The following is a 23,321-nucleotide window of genomic DNA, read 5'->3' as shown; positions in this document are numbered from 1 at the left end:
CATGCAAACAGACACAAACAAACAAACACAGACAAACATGCACACAAACAAAGAAATACACACATACACAAACATACCAAACACATACACACAGTAATTCTGTTTGTGGTGTTGTCTTTCCTTTACCTTTATCTACATGTCCCACAACTTTCTTTTCCTTGTCTTTTTCTACATGGCCCATAACTTGTCTTTTCTTCATCCACATCTACATGTCTCATAACTTGTCTTTTCTTTATCTACATCTACATGTCCCATAACTTGTCTTTTCTTTATCTTTATCTACATGTCCCACAACTTGTCTTTTCTTCATCTACATTTACATGTCTCATAACTTGTCTTTTCTTTATCTTTATCTACATGTCCCACAACTTGTCTTTTCTTCATCTACATCTACTTGTCTCATAACTTGTCTTTTCTATATCTTTATCTACATGTCCCATAACTTGTCTTTTCTTTATCTGTTTCTACATGTCCCAGAACTTGTCTTTTCTTTATCCTTATCTTCATGTCCCATAACTTGTCATTTCTTTATCTTTATCTACATGTCCCATAACTTGTTTTTCTTCATCTTTATCTTCATGTCCCATAACTTGTCTTTTCTTAATATTTATCAACATGTCCCATTACTTGTCTTTTCTTTATCTTTATCTACATGTCCCATAACTTGTCTTTTCTTTATCTTTATCTACATGTCCCATAACTTGTCTTTTCTTTATATTTATCTACATGTCCCATAACTTGTGTTTTCTTTATCTTTATCTACATGTCCCATAACTTGTCTTTTCTTTATCTTTATCTACATGTCCCATTACTTGTCTTTTCTTTATCTTTATCTTCATGTCCCAAAACTTGTCTTTTCTTTATATTTATCTACATGTCCCATAACTTGTCTTTTCTTGATCTTTATCTACATGTCCCATAACTTTTCTTTTCTTGATCTTTATCTTCATGTTCCATAACTTGTCTTTTCTTTATATTTATCTACATGTCCCATAACTTGTCTTTTCTTTATCTTTATCTACATGTCCCATAACTTGTCTTTTCTTTATCTTTATCTTCATGTCCCATAACTTGTCTTTTCTTTATCTTTATCTACGTGTCCCATAACTTGTCTTTTCTTTATATTTATCTTCATGTCCCATAACTTCTCTTTTCTTCATATTTATCTACATGTCCCATAACTTGTGTTTTCTTTATATTTCTCTACATGTCCGATAACTTGTCTTTTCTTCATTTTTATCTTCATGTCCCATAACTTGTCTTTTCTTAATATTCATCAACATGTCCCACAACCTGTCTTTTCTTTATCTTTATCGACATGTCCCATAACTTGTCTTTTCTTTATCTTTATCTTCATGTCCCATAACTTGTCTTTCCTTTATCATTGTCTACATGTCCCATAACTTGTCTTTTCTTTATCTTTATCTTCATGTCTCATAACTTGTCTTTTCTTTATCTTTATCTACATGTCCCACAACTTGTCTTTTCTTTATCTTTATCTACATGTCCCATAACTTGTCTTTTCTTTATATTTATCTACATGTCCCATTACTTGTCTTTTCTTTATCTTTATCTACATGTCCCACAACTTGTCTTTTCTTCATCTACATTTACATGTCTCATAACTTGTCTTTTCTTTATCTTTATCTACATGTCCCACAACTTGTCTTTTCTTCATCGACATCTACTTGTCTCATAACTTGTCTTTTCTATATCTTTATCTACATGTCCCATAACTTGTCTTTTCTTTATCTGTTTCTACATGTCCCATAACTTGTCTTTTCTTTATCTTTATCTTCATGTCCCATAACTTGTCATTTCTTTATCTTTATCTGCATGTCCCATAACTTGTTTTTCTTCATCTTTATCTTCATGTCCCATAACTTGTCTTTTCTTAATATTTATCAACATGTCCCATTACTTGTCTTTTCTTTATCTTTATCTACATGTCCCATAACTTGTCTTTTCTTTATCTTTATCTACATGTCCCATAACTTGTCTTTTCTTTATATTTATCTACATGTCCCATAACTTGTGTTTTCTTTATCTTTATCTACATGTCCCATAACTTGTCTTTTCTTTATCTTTATCTACATGTCCCATTACTTGTCTTTTCTTTATCTTTATCTACATGTCCCATAACTTGTCTTTTCTTTATCTTTATCTACATGTCCCATAACTTGTCTTTTCTTTATCTTTATCTGCATGTCCCATAACTTGTCTTTTCTTTATCTTTATCTACATGTCTCATAACTTGTTTTTTCTTTATCTTTATCTTCATGTCCCATAACTTGTGTTTTCTTTATCTTTATCTTCATGTCCCAAAACTTGTCTTTTCTTTATATTTATCTACATGTCCCATAACTTGTCTTTTCTTGATCTTTATCTACATGTCCCATAACTTTTCTTTTCTTGATCTTTATCTTCATGTCCCATAACTTGTCTTTTCTTTATATTTATCTACATGTCCCATAACTTGTCTTTTCTTTATCTTTATCTACATGTCCCATAACTTGTCTTTTCTTTATCTTTATCTTCATGTCCCATAACTTGTCTTTTCTTTATCTTTATCTACGTGTCCCATAACTTGTCTTTTCTTTATATTTATCTTCATGTCCCATAACTTCTCTTTTCTTCATATTTATCTACATGTCCCATAACTTGTGTTTTCTTTATATTTCTCTACATGTCCGATAACTTGTCTTTTCTTCATTTTTATCTTCATGTCCCATAACTTGTCTTTTCTTAATATTTATCAACATGTCCCACAACCTGTCTTTTCTTTATCTTTATCGACATGTCCCATAACTTGTCTTTTCTTTATCTTTATCTTCATGTCCCATAACTTGTCTTTCCTTTATCATTGTCTACATGTCCCATAACTTGTCTTTTCTTTATCTTTATCTACATGTCCCACAACTTGTCTTTTCTTCATCTACATTTACATGTCTCATAACTTGTCTTTTCTTTATCTTTATCTACATGTCCCACAACTTGTCTTTTCTTCATCTACATCTACTTGTCTCATAACTTGTCTTTTCTATATCTTTATCTACATGTCCCATAACTTGTCTTTTCTTTATCTGTTTCTACATGTCCCATAACTTGTCTTTTCTTTATCTTTATCTTCATGTCCCATAACTTGTCATTTCTTTATCTTTATCTACATGTCCCATAACTTGTTTTTCTTCATCTTTATCTTCATGTCCCATAACTTGTCTTTTCTTAATATTTATCAACATGTCCCATTACTTGTCTTTTCTTTATCTTTATCTACATGTCCCATAACTTGTCTTTTCTTTATCTTTATCTACATGTCCCATAACTTGTCTTTTCTTTACCTTTATCTACATGTCCCATAACTTGTCTTTCCTTTATCATTGTCTACATGTCCCATAACTTGTCTTTTCTTTATCTTTATCTTCATGTCTCATAACTTGTCTTTTCTTTATCTTTATCTACATGTCCCACAACTTGTCTTTTCTTTATCTTTATCTACATGTCCCATAACTTGTCTTTTCTTTATATTTATCTACATGTCCCATTACTTGTCTTTTCTTTATCTTTATCTACATGTCCCACAACTTGTCTTTTCTTCATCTACATTTACATGTCTCATAACTTGTCTTTTCTTTATCTTTATCTACATGTCCCACAACTTGTCTTTTCTTCATCGACATCTACTTGTCTCATAACTTGTCTTTTCTATATCTTTATCTACATGTCCCATAACTTGTCTTTTCTTTATCTGTTTCTACATGTCCCATAACTTGTCTTTTCTTTATCTTTATCTTCATGTCCCATAACTTGTCATTTCTTTATCTTTATCTGCATGTCCCATAACTTGTTTTTCTTCATCTTTATCTTCATGTCCCATAACTTGTCTTTTCTTAATATTTATCTTCATGTCCCATAACTTCTCTTTTCTTCATATTTATCTACATGTCCCATAACTTGTGTTTTCTTTATATTTCTCTACATGTCCGATAACTTGTCTTTTCTTCATTTTTATCTTCATGTCCCATAACTTGTCTTTTCTTAATATTTATCAACATGTCCCACAACCTGTCTTTTCTTTATCTTTATCGACATGTCCCATAACTTGTCTTTTCTTTATCTTTATCTTCATGTCCCATAACTTGTCTTTCCTTTATCATTGTCTACATGTCCCATAACTTGTCTTTTCTTTATCTTTATCTACATGTCCCACAACTTGTCTTTTCTTCATCTACATTTACATGTCTCATAACTTGTCTTTTCTTTATCTTTATCTACATGTCCCACAACTTGTCTTTTCTTCATCTACATCTACTTGTCTCATAACTTGTCTTTTCTATATCTTTATCTACATGTCCCATAACTTGTCTTTTCTTTATCTGTTTCTACATGTCCCATAACTTGTCTTTTCTTTATCTTTATCTTCATGTCCCATAACTTGTCATTTCTTTATCTTTATCTACATGTCCCATAACTTGTTTTTTCTTCATCTTTATCTTCATGTCCCATAACTTGTCTTTTCTTAATATTTATCAACATGTCCCATTACTTGTCTTTTCTTTATCTTTATCTACATGTCCCATAACTTGTCTTTTCTTTATCTTTATCTACATGTCCCATAACTTGTCTTTTCTTTACCTTTATCTACATGTCCCATAACTTGTCTTTTCTTTATATTTATCTACATGTCCCATAACTTGTCTTTTCTTTATCTTTATCTACATGTCCCATAACTTGTCTTTTCTTTATCTTTATCTTCATGTCCCATAACTTGTCTTTTCTTTATCTTTATCTACGTGTCCCATAACTTGTCTTTTCTTTATATTTATCTTCATGTCCCATAACTTCTCTTTTCTTCATATTTATCTACATGTCCCATAACTTGTGTTTTCTTTATATTTCTCTACATGTCCGATAACTTGTCTTTTCTTCAATTTTATCTTCATGTCCCATAACTTGTCTTTTCTTAATATTTATCAACATGTCCCACAACCTGTCTTTTCTTTATCTTTATCGACATGTCCCATAACTTGTGTTTTCTTTATCTTTATCTTCATGTCCCAAAACTTGTCTTTTCTTTATATTTATCTACATGTCCCATAACTTGTCTTTTCTTGATCTTTATCTACATGTCCCACAACTTGTCTTTTCTTCATCTACATTTACATGTCTCATAACTTGTCTTTTCTTTATCTTTATCTACATGTCCCACAACTTGTCTTTTCTTCATCGACATCTACTTGTCTCATAACTTGTCTTTTCTATATCTTTATCTACATGTCCCATAACTTGTCTTTTCTTTATCTGTTTCTACATGTCCCATAACTTGTCTTTTCTTTATCTTTATCTTCATGTCCCATAACTTGTCATTTCTTTATCTTTATCTGCATGTCCCATAACTTGTTTTTCTTCATCTTTATCTTCATGTCCCATAACTTGTCTTTTCTTAATATTTATCAACATGTCCCATTACTTGTCTTTTCTTTATCTTTATCTACATGTCCCATAACTTGTCTTTTCTTTATCTTTATCTACATGTCCCATAACTTGTCTTTTCTTTATATTTATCTACATGTCCCATAACTTGTGTTTTCTTTATCTTTATCTACATGTCCCATAACTTGTCTTTTCTTTATCTTTATCTACATGTCCCATTACTTGTCTTTTCTTTATCTTTATCTACATGTCCCATAACTTGTCTTTTCTTTATCTTTATCTACATGTCCCATAACTTGTCTTTTCTTTATCTTTATCTGCATGTCCCATAACTTGTCTTTTTCTTTATCTTTATCTACATGTCTCATAACTTGTTTTTTCTTTATCTTTATCTTCATGTCCCATAACTTGTGTTTTCTTTATCTTTATCTTCATGTCCCAAAACTTGTCTTTTCTTTATATTTATCTACATGTCCCATAACTTGTCTTTTCTTGATCTTTATCTACATGTCCCATAACTTGTGTTTTCTTTATCTTTATCTTCATGTCCCAAAACTTGTCTTTTCTTTATATTTATCTACATGTCCCATAACTTGTCTTTTCTTGATCTTTATCTACATGTCCCATAACTTTTCTTTTCTTGATCTTTATCTTCATGTCCCATAACTTGTCTTTTCTTTATATTTATCTACATGTCCCATAACTTGTCTTTTCTTTATCTTTATCTACATGTCCCATAACTTGTCTTTTCTTTATCTTTATCTTCATGTCCCATAACTTGTCTTTTCTTTATCTTTATCTACATGTCCCATAACTTGTCTTTTCTTCATCTTTATCTACATGTCCCATAACTTGTCTTTTCTTCATATTTATCTTCATGTCCCATAACTTGTCTTTTCTTTATATTTATCTACATGTCCCATAACTTGTCTTTTCTTTATATTTATCTACATGTCCCATAACTTGTCTTTTCTTTATCTTTATCTTCATGTCCCATAACTTGTGTTTTCTTTATCTTTATCTTCATGTCCCAAAACTTGTCTTTTCTTTATCTTTATCTACATGTCCCATAACTTGTCTTTTCTTGATCTTTATCTTACATGTCCCATAACTTTTCTTTTCTTTGATCTTTATCTACATGTCCCATAACTTGTCTTTTCTTTATCTTTATCTACATGTCCCATAACTTGTGTTTTCTTTATCTTTATCTACATGTCCCATAACTTGTCTTTTCTTTATCTTTATCTACATGTCCCATTACTTGTCTTTTCTTTATCTTTATCTACATGTCCCATAACTTGTCTTTTCTTTATCTTTATCTACATGTCCCATTACTTGTCTTTTCTTTATCTTTATCTACATGTCCCATAACTTGTCTTTTCTTTATCTGTTTCTACATGTCCCATAACTTGTCTTTTCTTTATCTTTATCTTCATGTCCCATAACTTGTCATTTCTTTATCTTTATCTACATGTCCCATAACTTGTTTTTCTTCATCTTTATCTTCATGTCCCATAACTTGTCTTTTCTTAATATTTATCAACATGTCCCATTACTTGTCTTTTCTTTATCTTTATCTACATGTCCCATAACTTGTCTTTTCTTTATCTTTATCTACATGTCCCATAACTTGTCTTTCCTTTATCATTGTCTACATGTCCCATAACTTGTCTTTTCTTTATCTTTATCTTCATGTCTCATAACTTGTCTTTTCTTTATCTTTATCTACATGTCCCACAACTTGTCTTTTCTTTATCTTTATCTACATGTCCCATAACTTGTCTTTTCTTTATATTTATCTACATGTCCCATTACTTGTCTTTTCTTTATCTTTATCTACATGTCCCACAACTTGTCTTTTCTTCATCTACATTTACATGTCTCATAACTTGTCTTTTCTTTATCTTTATCTACATGTCCCACAACTTGTCTTTTCTTCATCGACATCTACTTGTCTCATAACTTGTCTTTTCTATATCTTTATCTACATGTCCCATAACTTGTCTTTTCTTTATCTGTTTCTACATGTCCCATAACTTGTCTTTTCTTTATCTTTATCTTCATGTCCCACAACCTGTCTTTTCTTTATCTTTATCGACATGTCCCATAACTTGTGTTTTCTTTATCTTTATCTTCATGTCCCAAAACTTGTCTTTTCTTTATATTTATCTACATGTCCCATAACTTGTCTTTTCTTGATCTTTATCTACATGTCCCATAACTTTTCTTTTCTTGATCTTTATCTTCATGTCCCATAACTTGTCTTTTCTTTATCTTTATCTACATGTCCCATAACTTGTGTTTTCTTTATCTTTATCTACATGTCCCATAACTTGTCTTTTCTTTATCTTTATCTACATGTCCCATTACTTGTCTTTTCTTTATCTTTATCTACATGTCCCATAACTTGTCTTTTCTTTATCTTTATCTACATGTCCCATAACTTGTCTTTTCTTTATCTTTATCTGCATGTCCCATAACTTGTCTTTTCTTTATCTTTATCTACATGTCTCATAACTTGTTTTTTCTTTATCTTTATCTTCATGTCCCATAACTTGTGTTTTCTTTATCTTTATCTTCATGTCCCAAAACTTGTCTTTTCTTTATATTTATCTACATGTCCCATAACTTGTCTTTTCTTGATCTTTATCTACATGTCCCATAACTTTTCTTTTCTTGATCTTTATCTTCATGTCCCATAACTTGTCTTTTCTTTATATTTATCTACATGTCCCATAACTTGTCTTTTCTTTATCTTTATCTACATGTCCCATAACTTGTCTTTTCTTTATCTTTATCTTCATGTCCCATAACTTGTCTTTTCTTTATCTTTATCTCCGTGTCCCATAACTTGTCTTTTCTTTATATTTATCTTCATGTCCCATAACTTCTCTTTTCTTCATATTTATCTACATGTCCCATAACTTGTGTTTTCTTTATATTTCTCTACATGTCCGATAACTTGTCTTTTCTTCATTTTTATCTTCATGTCCCATAACTTGTCTTTTCTTAATATTTATCAACATGTCCCACAACCTGTCTTTTCTTTATCTTTATCGACATGTCCCATAACTTGTCTTTTCTTTATCTTTATCTTCATGTCCCATAACTTGTCTTTCCTTTATCATTGTCTACATGTCCCATAACTTGTCTTTTCTTTATCTTTATCTTCATGTCTCATAACTTGTCTTTTCTTTATCTTTATCTACATGTCCCAAAACTTGTCTTTTCTTTATCTTTATCTACATGTCCCATAACTTGTCTTTTCTTCATCTACATCTACTTGTCTCATAACTTGTCTTTTCTTTATCTTTATCTACATGTCCCAAAACTTGTCTTTTCTTTATCTTTATCTACATGTCCCATAACTTGTCTTTTCTTTATATTTATCTGCATGTCCCATTACTTGTCTTTTCTTTATCTTTATCTACATGTCCCATAACTTGTCTTTTCTTTATCTTTATCTACATGTCCCATAACTTGTGTTTTCTTTATCTTTATCTACATGTCCCATAACTTGTCTTTTCTTTATCTTTATCTACATGTCCCATTACTTGTCTTTTCTTTATCTTTATCTACATGTCCCATAACTTGTCTTTTCTTTATATTTATCTACATGTCCCATAACTTGTGTTTTCTTTATCTTTATCTACATGTCCCATAACTTGTCTTTTCTTTATCTTTATCTACATGTCCCATTACTTGTCTTTTCTTTATCTTTATCTACATGTCCCATAACTTGTCTTTTCTTTATATTTATCTACATGTCCCATAACTTGTCTTTTCTTTATCTTTATCAACATGTCCCATAACTTGTCTTTTCTTAATATTTATCAACATGTCCCACAACCTGTCTTTTCTTTATCTTTATCGACATGTCCCATAATTTGTCTTTTCTTTGTCTTTATCTGCATGTCCCATTACTTGTTTTGGTTTATATTTATCTACATGTCCCATAACTTGTTTTTCTTTATATTTATCTGCATGTCCCATAACTTGTTTTTCTTCATCTTTAACTATATGTCCCATAATTTGTCTTTTCTTTATCTTTATCTACATGTCCCATAACTTGTCTTTTCTTTATATTTATCTACATGTCCCACAACTTGCCTTTTCTTAATATTTATCTACATGTCCCAAAACTTGTCTTTTCTTTATATTTATCTACATGTCCCAAAACTTGTCTTTTCTTTATCTTTATCTACATGTCCCATAACTTGTCTTTTCTTTATATTTATCGACATGTCCCATAATTTGTCTTTTTCTTTATCTTTATCTACATGTTCCATAACTTGTCTTATCTTTATATTTATCTACATGTCCCACAACTTGTCTTTTCTTAATATTTATCGACATGTCCCATAACTTGTCTTTTCTTTCTCTTTATCTTCATGTCCCTTCACTTGTTTTTCTTCATCTTTATCTCGATGTCCCATAACTTGTCTTTTCTTTATCTTTATCTACGTGTCCCATAACTTGTCTTTCCTTTATCTTTATCTTCATGTCCCATAACTTGTCTTTTCTTCATCTGCATCAACATGTCCATTACTTGTCTTTTCTTTATATTTATCTACATGTCCCATAACTTGTCTTTTCTTTATCTTTGTCTACATGTCCCATAACTTGTTTTTCTTCATCTACATCTACATGTCCATGACTTGTCTTTTCTTTATATTTATCTACATGTCCCATAACTTGTCTTTTCTTTATCTTTATCTACATGTCCCATAACTTGTTTTTCTTCATCTTTATCTTCATGTCCCATAACTTGTCTTTTCTTAATATTTATCGACATGTCCCATAACTTGTCTTTTCTTAATATTTATCGACATGTCCCATAACTTGTCTTTTCTTTACCATTATCTACATGTCCCATAACTTGTCTTTTCTTTGCCTTTATCTACATGTCCCATAACTTGTCTTTTCTTTCTCTTTATCTTCATGTCCCTTCACTTGTTTTTCTTCATCTTTATCTCTATGTCCCAAAACTTGTCTTTTCTTTATCTTTATCTACGTGTCCCATAACTTGTCTTTCCTTTATCTTTATCTTCATGTCCCATAACTTGTCTTTTCTTCATCTGCATCTACATGTCCATGACTTGTCTTTTCTTTATATTTATCTACATGTCCCATAACTTGTCTTTTCTTTATCTTTATCTACATGTCCCATAACTTGTTTTTCTTCATCTTTATCTTCATGTCCCATAACTTGTCTTTTCTTAATATTTATCAACATGTCCCATAACTTGTCTTTTCTTTATCTTTATCTACATGCCCCATAACTTGTCTTTTCTTTATCTTTATCTACATGTCCCACAACTTGTCTTTCCTCAATATGTATCGACATGTCCCATAACTTGTCTTTTCTTTATATTTATCTACATGTCCCACAACTTGTCTTTTCTTAATATTTATCGACATATCCCATAACTTGTCTTTTCTTTATATTTATCTACATGTCCCATAACTTGTCTTTTCTTTATCTTTATCTACGTGTCCCATAACTTGTCTTTTCTTTATCTTTATCTACATGTCCCATAACTTGTTTTTCTTCATCTTTATCTATATGTCCCATAATTTGTCTTTTCTTTATATTTATCTCCATGTCCCACAACTTGTATTTTCTTAATATTTATCGACATGTCCCATAACTTGTCTTTTCTTTATCTTTATCTACATGTCCCATAACTTGATTTTCTTCATCTTTATCTACATGTCCCATAATTTGTCTTTTCTTTATCTTTATCTACATGTCCCATTACTTGTCTTTTCTTTATCTTTATCTACATGTCCCATAACTTGTCTTTCCTGTATCTTTATCTACGTGTCCCATCATTTGTCTTTTCTTTATCTTTATCTACATATCCCATAACTTGTCTTTTCTTCATCTTTATCTGTATGTCCCATAACTTGTTTTTCTTTATCTTTATCTACATGTCCCATAATTTGTCTTTTCTTTATCTTTATCTACGTGTCCCATTACTTGTTTTTCTTTATATTTATCTACATGTCCCATAACTTGTTTTTCTTTATATTTATCTACATGTCCCATAACTTGTCTTTTCTTTATATTTATCTACATGTCCCATAACTTGTCTTTTCTTTATCTTTATCTCCATGTCCCATAACTTGTTTTTCTTCATCTTTATCTATATGTCCCATAATTTGTCTTTTCTTTATCTTTATCTACATGTCCCATAACTTGTCTTTTCTTTATATTTATCTACATGTCCCATAACTTGTCTTTTCTTAATATTTATCTACATGTCCCAAAACTTGTCTTTTCTTTCTCTTTATCTTCATGTCCCATCACTTGTTTTTCTTCATCTTTATCTCTATGTCCCATAACTTGTCTTTTCTTTATCTTTATCTACGTGTCCCATAACTTGTCTTTCCTTTATCTTTATCTTCATGTCCCATAACTTATCTTTTCTTCATCTACATCTACATGTCCATGACTTGTCTTTTCTTTATATTTATCTACATGCCCCATAACTTGTCTTTTCTTTATCTTTATCTACATGTCCCATAACTTGTCTTTTCTTTACCTTTATCTACATGTCCCATAACTTGTCTTTTCTTTATCTTTATCTTCATGTCCCATAACTTGTCTTTTCTTCATCTACATCGACATGTCCATGACTTGTCTTTTCTTTATCTTTATCGACATGTCCCATAACTTGTTTTTCTTCATCTTTATCTACATGTCCCATAACTTGTTCTTCTTCATCTTTATCTATATGTCCCATAATTTGTCTTTTCTTTATATTTATCTACATGTCCCACAACTTGTATTTTCTTAATATTTATCGACATGTCCCATAACTTGTCTTTTCTTTATCTTTATCTACGTGTCCCATAACTTGTCTTTTCTTTGTCTTTATCTACATGTCCCATAACTTTTCTTCTTTATCTTTATCTACATGTCCCATAATTTGTCTTTGCTTTATCTTTATCTACATATCCCATAACTTGTCTTTCCTGTATCTTTATCTACATGTCCCATAACTTGTCTTTTCTTTACCTTTGTCTACATGTCCCATAACTTGTCTTTTCTTTATATTTATCTACATGTCCCACAACTTGTCTTTTCTTAATATTTATCTACATGTCCCATAACTTGTATTTTCTTTATCTTTATCTACGTGTCCCATAACTTGTCTTTTCTTTGTCTTTATCTACATGTCCCATAACTTATTTTTCTTCATCTTTATCTATATGTCCCATAATTTGTCTTTTCTTTATATTTATCTACATGTCCCACAACTTGTATTTTCTTAATATTTATCGACATGTCCCATAACTTGTCTTTTCTTTATCTTTATCTCCATGTCCCATAACTTGATTTTCTTCATCTTTATCTGCATGTCCCATAATTTGTCTTTTCTTTATCTTTATCAACATATCCCATAACTTGTCTTTCCTGTATCTTTATCTACGTGTCCCATAACTTGTCTTTTCTTTATCTTTATCTGCATGTCTCATTACTTGTTTTTCTTTATATTTATCTACATGTCCCATAACTTGTTTTTCTTTATATTTATCTTCATGTCCCATAACTTGTCTTTTCTTTATCTTTATCTATGTGTCCCATAACTTGTCTTTCCTTTATCTTTATCTTCATGTCCCATAACTTGTCTTTTCTTCATCTACATCTACATGTCCATGACTTGTCTTTTCTTTATATTTATCTACATGTCCCATAACTTGTCTTTTCGTTATCTTTATCTACATGTCCCATAACTTGTTTTTCTTCATCTTTATCTATATGTCCCATAATTTGTCTTTTCTTTATCTTTATCTACATGTCCCATAACTTGTTTTTCTTTATATTTATCGACATGTCCCATAACTTGTCTTTTCTTTACCTTTATCTACATGTCCCATAACTTGTCTTTTCTTTACCTTTATCTACATGTCCCATAACTTGTCTTTTCTTTATCTTTATCTACATGTCCCATAACTTGTCTTTTCTTTATCTTTATCTACATGTCCCATAACTTGTCTTTTCTTTATCTTTATCTTCATGTCCCATAACTTGTCTTTTCTTCATCTACATCGACATGTCCATGACTTGTCTTTTCTTCATCTACATCTACATGTCCATGACTTGTCTTTTCTTTATCTTTATCGACATGTCCCATAACTTGTTTTTATTCATCTTTATCTACATGTCCCATAACTTTTCTTCTTCATCTTTATCTACATGTCCCATAACTTGTCTTTTTTTTACCTTTATCTACATGTCCCACAACTTGTCTTTTCTTTATATTTATCTACATGTCCCACAACTTGTATTTTCTTAATATTTATCGACATGTCCCATAACTTGTCTTTTCTTTATCTTTATCTACGTGTCCCATAACTTGTCTTTTCTTTGTCTTTATCTACATGTCCCATAACTTTTTTCTTCATCTTTATCTACATGTCCCATAATTTGTCTTTTCTTTATCTTTATCTACATATCCCATTACTTGTCTTTCCTGTATCTTTATCTACATGTCCCATAACTTGTCTTTTCTCTTACCTTTATGTACATGTCCCACAACTTGTCTTTTCTTTATATTTATCTACATGTCCCACAACTTGTCTTTTCTTAATATTTATCTACATGTCCCATAACTTGTCTTTTCTTTATCTTTATCTACGTGTCCCATAACTTGTCTTTTCTTTGTCTTTATCTACATGTCCCATAACTTATTTTTCTTCATCTTTATCTATATGTCCCATAATTTGTCTTTTCTTTATATTTATCTACATGTCCCACAACTTGTATTTTCTTAATATTTATCGACATGTCCCATAACTTGTCTTTTCTTTATCTTTTTCTACATGTCCCATAACTTGATTTTCTTCATCTTTATCTACATGTCCCATAATTTGTCTTTTCTTTATCTTTATCTACATATCCCATAACTTGTCTTTTCTTTATCTTTATCTGCATGTCCCATTACTTGTTTTTCTTTATATTTATCTACATGTCCCATAACTTGTTTTTCTTTATATTTATCTACATGTCCCATAACTTGTCTTTTCTTTATCTTTGTCTATGTGTCCCATAACTTGTCTTTCCTTTATCTTTATCTTCATGTCCCATAACTTGTCTTTTCTTCATCTACATCTACATGTCCATGACTTGTCTTTTCTTTATATTTATCTACATGTCCCATAACTTGTCTTTTCTTTATCTTTATCTACATGTCCCATAACTTGTCTTTTCTTCATCTACATCTACATGTCCATGACTTGTCTTTTCTTTATCTTTATCTACATGTTCCATAACTTGTCTTATCTTTATATTTATCTACATGTCCCACAACTTGTCTTTTCTTAATATTTATCGACATGTCCCATAACTTGTCTTTTCTTTCTCTTTATCTTCATGTCCCTTCACTTGTTTTTCTTCATCTTTATCTCGATGTCCCATAACTTGTCTTTTCTTTATCTTTATCTACGTGTCCCATAACTTGTCTTTCCTTTATCTTTATCTTCATGTCCCATAACTTGTCTTTTCTTCATCTGCATCAACATGTCCATTACTTGTCTTTTCTTTATATTTATCTACATGTCCCATAACTTGTCTTTTCTTTATCTTTGTCTACATGTCCCATAACTTGTTTTTCTTCATCTACATCTACATGTCCATGACTTGTCTTTTCTTTATATTTATCTACATGTCCCATAACTTGTCTTTTCTTTATCTTTATCTACATGTCCCATAACTTGTTTTTCTTCATCTTTATCTTCATGTCCCATAACTTGTCTTTTCTTAATATTTATCGACATGTCCCATAACTTGTCTTTTCTTAATATTTATCGACATGTCCCATAACTTGTCTTTTCTTTACCATTATCTACATGTCCCATAACTTGTCTTTTCTTTGCCTTTATCTACATGTCCCATAACTTGTCTTTTCTTTCTCTTTATCTTCATGTCCCTTCACTTGTTTTTCTTCATCTTTATCTCTATGTCCCATAACTTGTCTTTTCTTTATCTTTATCTACGTGTCCCATAACTTGTCTTTCCTTTATCTTTATCTTCATGTCCCATAACTTGTCTTTTCTTCATCTGCATCTACATGTCCATGACTTGTCTTTTCTTTATATTTATCTACATGTCCCATAACTTGTCTTTTCTTTATCTTTATCTACATGTCCCATAACTTGTTTTTCTTCATCTTTATCTTCATGTCCCATAACTTGTCTTTTCTTAATATTTATCAACATGTCCCATAACTTGTCTTTTCTTTATCTTTATCTACATGCCCCATAACTTGTCTTTTCTTTATCTTTATCTACATGTCCCACAACTTGTCTTTCCTCAATATGTATCGACATGTCCCATAACTTGTCTTTTCTTTATATTTATCTACATGTCCCACAACTTGTCTTTTCTTAATATTTATCGACATATCCCATAACTTGTCTTTTTCTTTATATTTATCTACATGTCCCATAACTTGTCTTTTCTTTATGTTTATCTACGTGTCCCATAACTTGTCTTTTCTTTATCTTTATCTACATGTCCCATAACTTGTTTTTCTTCATCTTTATCTATATGTCCCATAATTTGTCTTTTCTTTATATTTATCTCCATGTCCCACAACTTGTATTTTCTTAATATTTATCGACATGTCCCATAACTTGTCTTTTTCTTTATCTTTATCTACATGTCCCATAACTTGATTTTCTTCATCTTTATCTACATGTCCCATAATTTGTCTTTTCTTTATCTTTATCTACATGTCCCATTACTTGTCTTTTCTTTATCTTTATCTACATGTCCCATAACTTGTCTTTCCTGTATCTTTATCTACGTGTCCCATCATTTGTCTTTTCTTTATCTTTATCTACATATCCCATAACTTGTCTTTTCTTCATCTTTATCTGTATGTCCCATAACTTGTTTTTCTTCATCTTTATCTACATGTCCCATAATTTGTCTTTTCTTTATCTTTATCTACGTGTCCCATTACTTGTTTTTCTTTATATTTATCTACATGTCCCATAACTTGTTTTTCTTTATATTTATCTACATGTCCCATAACTTGTCTTTTCTTTATATTTATCTACATGTCCCATAACTTGTCTTTTCTTTATCTTTATCTCCATGTCCCATAACTTGTTTTTCTTCATCTTTATCTATATGTCCCATAATTTGTCTTTTCTTTATCTTTATCTACATGTCCCATAACTTGTCTTTTCTTTATATTTATCTACATGTCCCATAACTTGTCTTTTCTTAATATTTATCTACATGTCCCAAAACTTGTCTTTTCTTTCTCTTTATCTTCATGTCCCATCACTTGTTTTTCTTCATCTTTATCTCTATGTCCCATAACTTGTCTTTTCTTTATCTTTATCTACGTGTCCCATAACTTGTCTTTCCTTTATCTTTATCTTCATGTCCCATAACTTATCTTTTCTTCATCTACATCTACATGTCCATGACTTGTCTTTTCTTTATATTTATCTACATGCCCCATAACTTGTCTTTTCTTTATCTTTATCTACATGTCACATAACTTGTCCTTTTCTTTACCTTTATCTACATGTCCCATAACTTGTCTTTTCTTTATCTTTATCTTCATGTCCCATAACTTGTCTTTTCTTCATCTACATCGACATGTCCATGACTTGTCTTTTCTTTATCTTTATCGACATGTCCCATAACTTGTTTTTCTTCATCTTTATCTACATGTCCCATAACTTGTTCTTCTTCATCTTTATCTATATGTCCCATAATTTGTCTTTTCTTTATATTTATCTACATGTCCCACAACTTGTATTTTCTTAATATTTATCGACATGTCCCATAACTTGTCTTTTCTTTATCTTTATCTACGTGTCCCATAACTTGTCTTTTCTTTGTCTTTATCTACATGTCCCATAACTTTTCTTCTTTATCTTTATCTACATGTCCCATAATTTGTCTTTGCTTTATCTTTATCTACATATCCCATAACTTGTCTTTCCTGTATCTTTATCTACATGTCCCATAACTTGTCTTTTCTTTACCTTTGTCTACATGTCCCATAACTTGTCTTTTCTTTATATTTATCTACATGTCCCACAACTTGTCTTTTCTTAATATTTATCTACATGTCCCATAACTTGTCTTTTCTTTATCTTTATCTACGTGTCCCATAACTTGTCTTTTCTTTGTCTTTATCTACATGTCCCATAACTTATTTTTCTTCATCTTTATCTATATGTCCCATAATTTGTCTTTTCTTTATATTTATCTACATGTCCCACAACTTGTATTTTCTTAATATTTATCGACATGTCCCATAACTTGTCTTTTCTTTATCTTTATCTCCATGTCCCATAACTTGATTTTCTTCATCTTTATCTGCATGTCCCATAATTTGTCTTTTCTTTATCTTTATCAACATATCCCATAACTTGTCTTTCCTGTATCTTTATCTACGTGTCCCATAACTTGTCTTTTCTTTATCTTTATCTGCATGTCTCATTACTTGTTTTTCTTTATATTTATCTACATGTCCCATAACTTGTTTTTCTTTATATTTATCTTCATGTCCCATAACTTGTCTTTTCTTTATCTTTATCTATGTGTCCCATAACTTGTCTTTCCTTTATCTTTATCTTCATGTCCCATAACTTGTCTTTTCTTCATCTACATCTACATGTCCATGACTTGTCTTTTCTTTATATTTATCTACATGTCCCATAACTTGTCTTTTCGTTATCTTTATCTACATGTCCCATAACTTGTTTTTCTTCATCTTTATCTATATGTCCCATAATTTGTCTTTTCTTTATCTTTATCTACATGTCCCATAACTTGTTTTTCTTTATATTTATCGACATGTCCCATAACTTGTCTTTTCTTTACCTTTATCTACATGTCCCATAACTTGTCTTTTCTTTACCTTTATCTACATGTCCCATAACTTGTCTTTTCTTTATCTTTATCTACATGTCCCATAACTTGTGTTTTCTTTATCTTTATCTACATGTCCCATAACTTGTCTTTTCTTTATCTTTATCTACATGTCCCATAACTTGTCTTTTCTTTATCTTTATCTTCATGTCCCATAACTTGTCTTTTCTTCATCTACATCGACATGTCCATGACTTGTCTTTTCTTCATCTACATCTACATGTCCATGACTTGTCTTTTCTTTATCTTTATCGACATGTCCCATAACTTGTTTTTATTCATCTTTATCTACATGTCCCATAACTTTTCTTCTTCATCTTTATCTACATGTCCCATAACTTGTCTTTTCTTTACCTTTATCTACATGTCCCACAACTTGTCTTTTCTTTATATTTATCTACATGTCCCACAACTTGTATTTTCTTAATATTTATCGACATGTCCCATAACTTGTCTTTTCTTTATCTTTATCTACGTGTCCCATAACTTGTCTTTTCTTTGTCTTTATCTACATGTCCCATAACTTTTTTTCTTCATCTTTATCTACATGTCCCATAATTTGTCTTTTCTTTATCTTTATCTACATATCCCATTACTTGTCTTTCCTGTATCTTTATCTACATGTCCCATAACTTGTCTTTTCTCTTACCTTTATGTACATGTCCCACAACTTGTCTTTTCTTTATATTTATCTACATGTCCCACAACTTGTCTTTTCTTAATATTTATCTACATGTCCCATAACTTGTCTTTTCTTTATCTTTATCTACGTGTCCCATAACTTGTCTTTTCTTTGTCTTTATCTACATGTCCCATAACTTATTTTTCTTCATCTTTATCTATATGTCCCATAATTTGTCTTTTCTTTATATTTATCTACATGTCCCACAACTTGTATTTTCTTAATATTTATCGACATGTCCCATAACTTGTCTTTTCTTTATCTTTTTCTACATGTCCCATAACTTGATTTTCTTCATCTTTATCTACATGTCCCATAATTTGTCTTTTCTTTATCTTTATCTACATATCCCATAACTTGTCTTTTCTTTATCTTTATCTGCATGTCCCATTACTTGTTTTTCTTTATATTTATCTACATGTCCCATAACTTGTTTTTCTTTATATTTATCTACATGTCCCATAACTTGTCTTTTCTTTATCTTTGTCTATGTGTCCCATAACTTGTCTTTCCTTTATCTTTATCTTCATGTCCCATAACTTGTCTTTTCTTCATCTACATCTACATGTCCATGACTTGTCTTTTCTTTATATTTATCTACATGTCCCATAACTTGTCTTTTCTTTATCTTTATCTACATGTCCCATAACTTGTCTTTTCTTCATCTACATCTACATGTCCATGACTTGTCTTTTCTTTATATTTATCTACATGTCCCATAACTTGTCTTTTCTTCATCTACATCTACATGTCCATGACTTGTCTTTTCTTTATATTTATCTACATGTCCCATAACTTGTCTTTTCTTTATCTTTATCTACATGTCCCATAACTTGTTTTTCTTCATCTTTATCTTCATGTCCCATAACTTGTCTTTTTTAATATTTATCTACATGTCCCATAACTTGTTTTTCTTTATATTTATCGACATGTCCCATAACTTGTCTTTTCTTTACCTTTATCTACATGTCCCATAACTTGTCTTTTCTTTACCTTTATCTACATGTCCCATAACTTGTCTTTTCTTTATCTTTACCTACATGTCCCATAACTTGTCTTTTCTTTATCTTTATCTACATGTCCCACAACTTGTCTTTTCTTAATATTTATCGACATGTCCCTTAACTTGTCTTTTCTTTACCTTTATCTACATGTCCCACAACTTGTCTTTTCTTAATATTTATCGACATGTCCCTCAACTCTTCATCACTCTCCATGCACTGCCCTCACTCCCCACACCCCCAGGAATACCTCTGCCAAGGGCTTCCCACCTCATGTTTATATGTGTGTTGTTCCATCCACCAAACAGTGATGACTCCATTTACACCTCACTATCCGAAAACATGGACCATCTTCTATCTTCTCATCCGAACTCTCTCTTCCTCTTATGTGGTGATTTCAATTGTCATCACGCCAGTTGGCTCGGTGTGGGTACCTCTCTCACCTGCCATGGCACCTCAGCAAAAGACTTCTGCGACTCATTGGGACTGACTCAATCAGTCAACTTCCCAACCCGGATCTCAACCAACGGTAATCCATCCCTTCTGAATCTGATTTTGACAAATTTCCCTGACAATATCTGCTGCTCTTTCTCCACTCCGATCGGTTCTTCTGACCACGTCCTTGTCAAAGTGGACATCTCTCTGGCTGTTATCAGAGAACCACCTCACCGCCGTCGAGTCTGGCATTTCACTCAAGCCGACTGGCAGGGTCTCCAAGCAGCCATCAAACTTCGAGACTGGTCTCCCATCACTACTTTCTCCAACATCAACTCATCTTAGAAATTCTTTCAAAGAAACTTGCTCTCTCCCTCATGCACAGACTTATTCCCTCTCGTCTTCAGTTGTCCTCCCCTTCCTCCTGCTCATGGTCAATGAAGCTTGTAATGAAGCAGTTGTCCTGAAACAACTTGCCTTTGCCTCATGGAAAGCAAACCCAAATGAGGGTAATCTCAGTTCCTTCCATAAAGCTCGAAACAAGTGTGTATCTACCCTCAGGAGAGCCAGAAAACAACATCTTTCTAATCTCAAGACTGAACTCTGAAACCTCTCTCCCTCCTCAAAATCCTGGTGGCATCGAATCAAATCTGTTTCTGGTGTATGTTCCCCCTTCATCCCCTCCCTTACCTCAAATGGCCGCACTGCTGATACCGCACGTCATGAGGCTGAATGGCTAAACTGGGTGGTTGCATCAAAATCTTATGTCCGAAGCCCATCACTTTCTGTACCCACCTTGCCCAGTCGCACCCAACTGTCCCTGGACTCTGTGTCCTTTTCTCCTGACAAGGTGGAGAGTTTGCTATCAAACCTCGACTCAGATTCTGCAACCCGTCCAGCCGGCATCAGCCCACATGTCTTAAAAACCTGCTCCTCTGTTCTTGCTCACCCTCTCTCTGTTCTTTTTACCCTCTCATTTTCTCAAGTTCATCTGCCATCTGCTTGGAAATCTACAAACATCACTGCCCTGCATAGAAAAGGTGCAAAAACAGATCCCTGCGACAACAGACCAATCAGCCTTCTCCCAATCATGAGCAAGGTTATGGAATCCATCGTCACTTCAGGCATTAAATCCTTCCTCTTCTCCAATGGCTTGATTTCCGATCATTAATTTGGTTTCAGACCAAGTCACTCCACCCTGGATATGCTGCTTCTGCTATCCCAACAATGGATGGGGGTACTCAATGCCAGACATGTAATCAGAGCCATCTCCCAAGACATACTGCGTGCTTTTGACAAGGTCTGGCACCCTTCCCTGCTCACCAAACTCTCTTGCTATGGTATCCAAGGCCATGTCCACTCATGGCTCGCAGACTTCCTGTCACAACCAACGTGTGGCTCTTAATGGAGTTCTCTCATCCCCTCTTCCTGTCCAGGCTGGAGTTCCTCAAGGTAGTGTTCTGGGCCTTGTTCTTTTTCTGGTTTTCATGAATGATCTCTCTGACTCTGAAAAATCCTCTCTCTCATTGCTGATGACTCCACCTTCTGCCATTCCATCTGTCATCCCTCAGACCAACAAGCAGCAGCTTGTTCGTTCTTTGCAGATCTGGATAAAAATCACAAACTGGTCCAACACGTCGAACATATCTTTCAATCCGGACAAATCTCACACTCTCACTTTGTCTCTCCGAAAGGACCATTTGGAACCCCCCACTCTCCTCATCTAATTCCTCAACAATTCTCTGGAAGAAGTCCTTTCATTCAAGCTGTTAGGGTCTCACTTTCTGCCATAATCTTTCTTGGGAAAGCCACATTTTCAACCTGGCCTCCGAAGCCAGTCGCCGACTGGGAATCCTCTTTCATGCAAAGTCCTTCCTCAGCTCAGCTCCTGACCACATACAAAGCTTTCGTCCGCTGCCTGATGGAGTACTGCTCTCTCCTCTGGGCTGGTGTTCTTGCCTCCAACCTTTCTCAGCTTCACGCAATGGAAACCAAGGCATTTCAGATCATTGGCATCTCCCACGAAGAGGCTGAGTCTTGGGGCCTCTCACTCTCTCACCGCAGGCAGGTCGGTGGTCTTTCTGTCTTCTTCCATCTCCTCTCCGGTCTCACCCCCCCCCCACTCTGTCTGTGATTTGTCCCCACCATATTTCCGCAGGGCACTCAAGGTCCGCCAACAACCCCCTTCTGGTAAAACTACCAAAATCACGAATCACTGCTCACCTTCACTCTTTCATTCCTCTTTTTTCCCACCTTTGGAATAAACTCCCTCAATCTGTTCAATCCCATCCTTCCCTCGAGACCTTCAAAACAGCTGTTCACCACCACCTCTTATCATCCCCCATCCAAATCCTCGATCTTTTCTACCCCGGTTAATCCACTCCAAACCCCACCTCCTTCAAATTCTCCTCTTTCTCTTTATCTTCTTTTACACCACCTTATACATCATGTTCAATAACTCACTCTTACATGGACCTCCATTTATTTATTTTTTCTTATTATTATTTTTTTTACAGCTGACATCATCTGGTCTCAGTCCATGCAAAAGAGGCTCAATTGTTTTTCTCATGGGAAACTTTTTTTAAAATTTTTCTTCGGTCAGATTCCTGGGGAGGTAAAATTATTTTTAAGTGAGGGAGAGTGATGTCCCCCATTCTCCCCCCAACCCCCAAGTCAGCACATAAGTTTTGCTCGTTACCTTTCATGGAAGGTTTGGATCACTGGAGAGTTCATTCATTCATTACCTCCACCACCGAAGATGGGTGGGAGGTTGTGTTTTCACCCTTGCCTGTCTGTTTGTTTGTCTGTTTGTTTGTCTGTAAGCAGGATATCTCAAAAAGTTATGGACGGATTCGGACGA

General features: G+C 32.6%; 1 protein-coding gene across 3 annotated transcripts in view; it reads left to right on the top strand.

Annotated features, from left to right (window-relative positions):
• The window catches only part of LOC147029158 (uncharacterized), a 117,491-nt gene that overhangs the window by 968 nt on the left and 93,202 nt on the right, over positions 1–23,321 (top strand). The window lies entirely within an intron of this gene.

The sequence above is a fragment of the Eptatretus burgeri genome, chromosome 4, assembly GCF_056783735.1.
Source record: "Eptatretus burgeri isolate ZD-2024b chromosome 4, Ebu_testis_v1, whole genome shotgun sequence".
NCBI lineage: Eukaryota > Metazoa > Chordata > Myxini > Myxiniformes > Myxinidae > Eptatretus > Eptatretus burgeri.
Note: the sequence above shows the minus strand (reverse complement) of the source record. Positions and strands in the feature narration are given on the sequence as shown.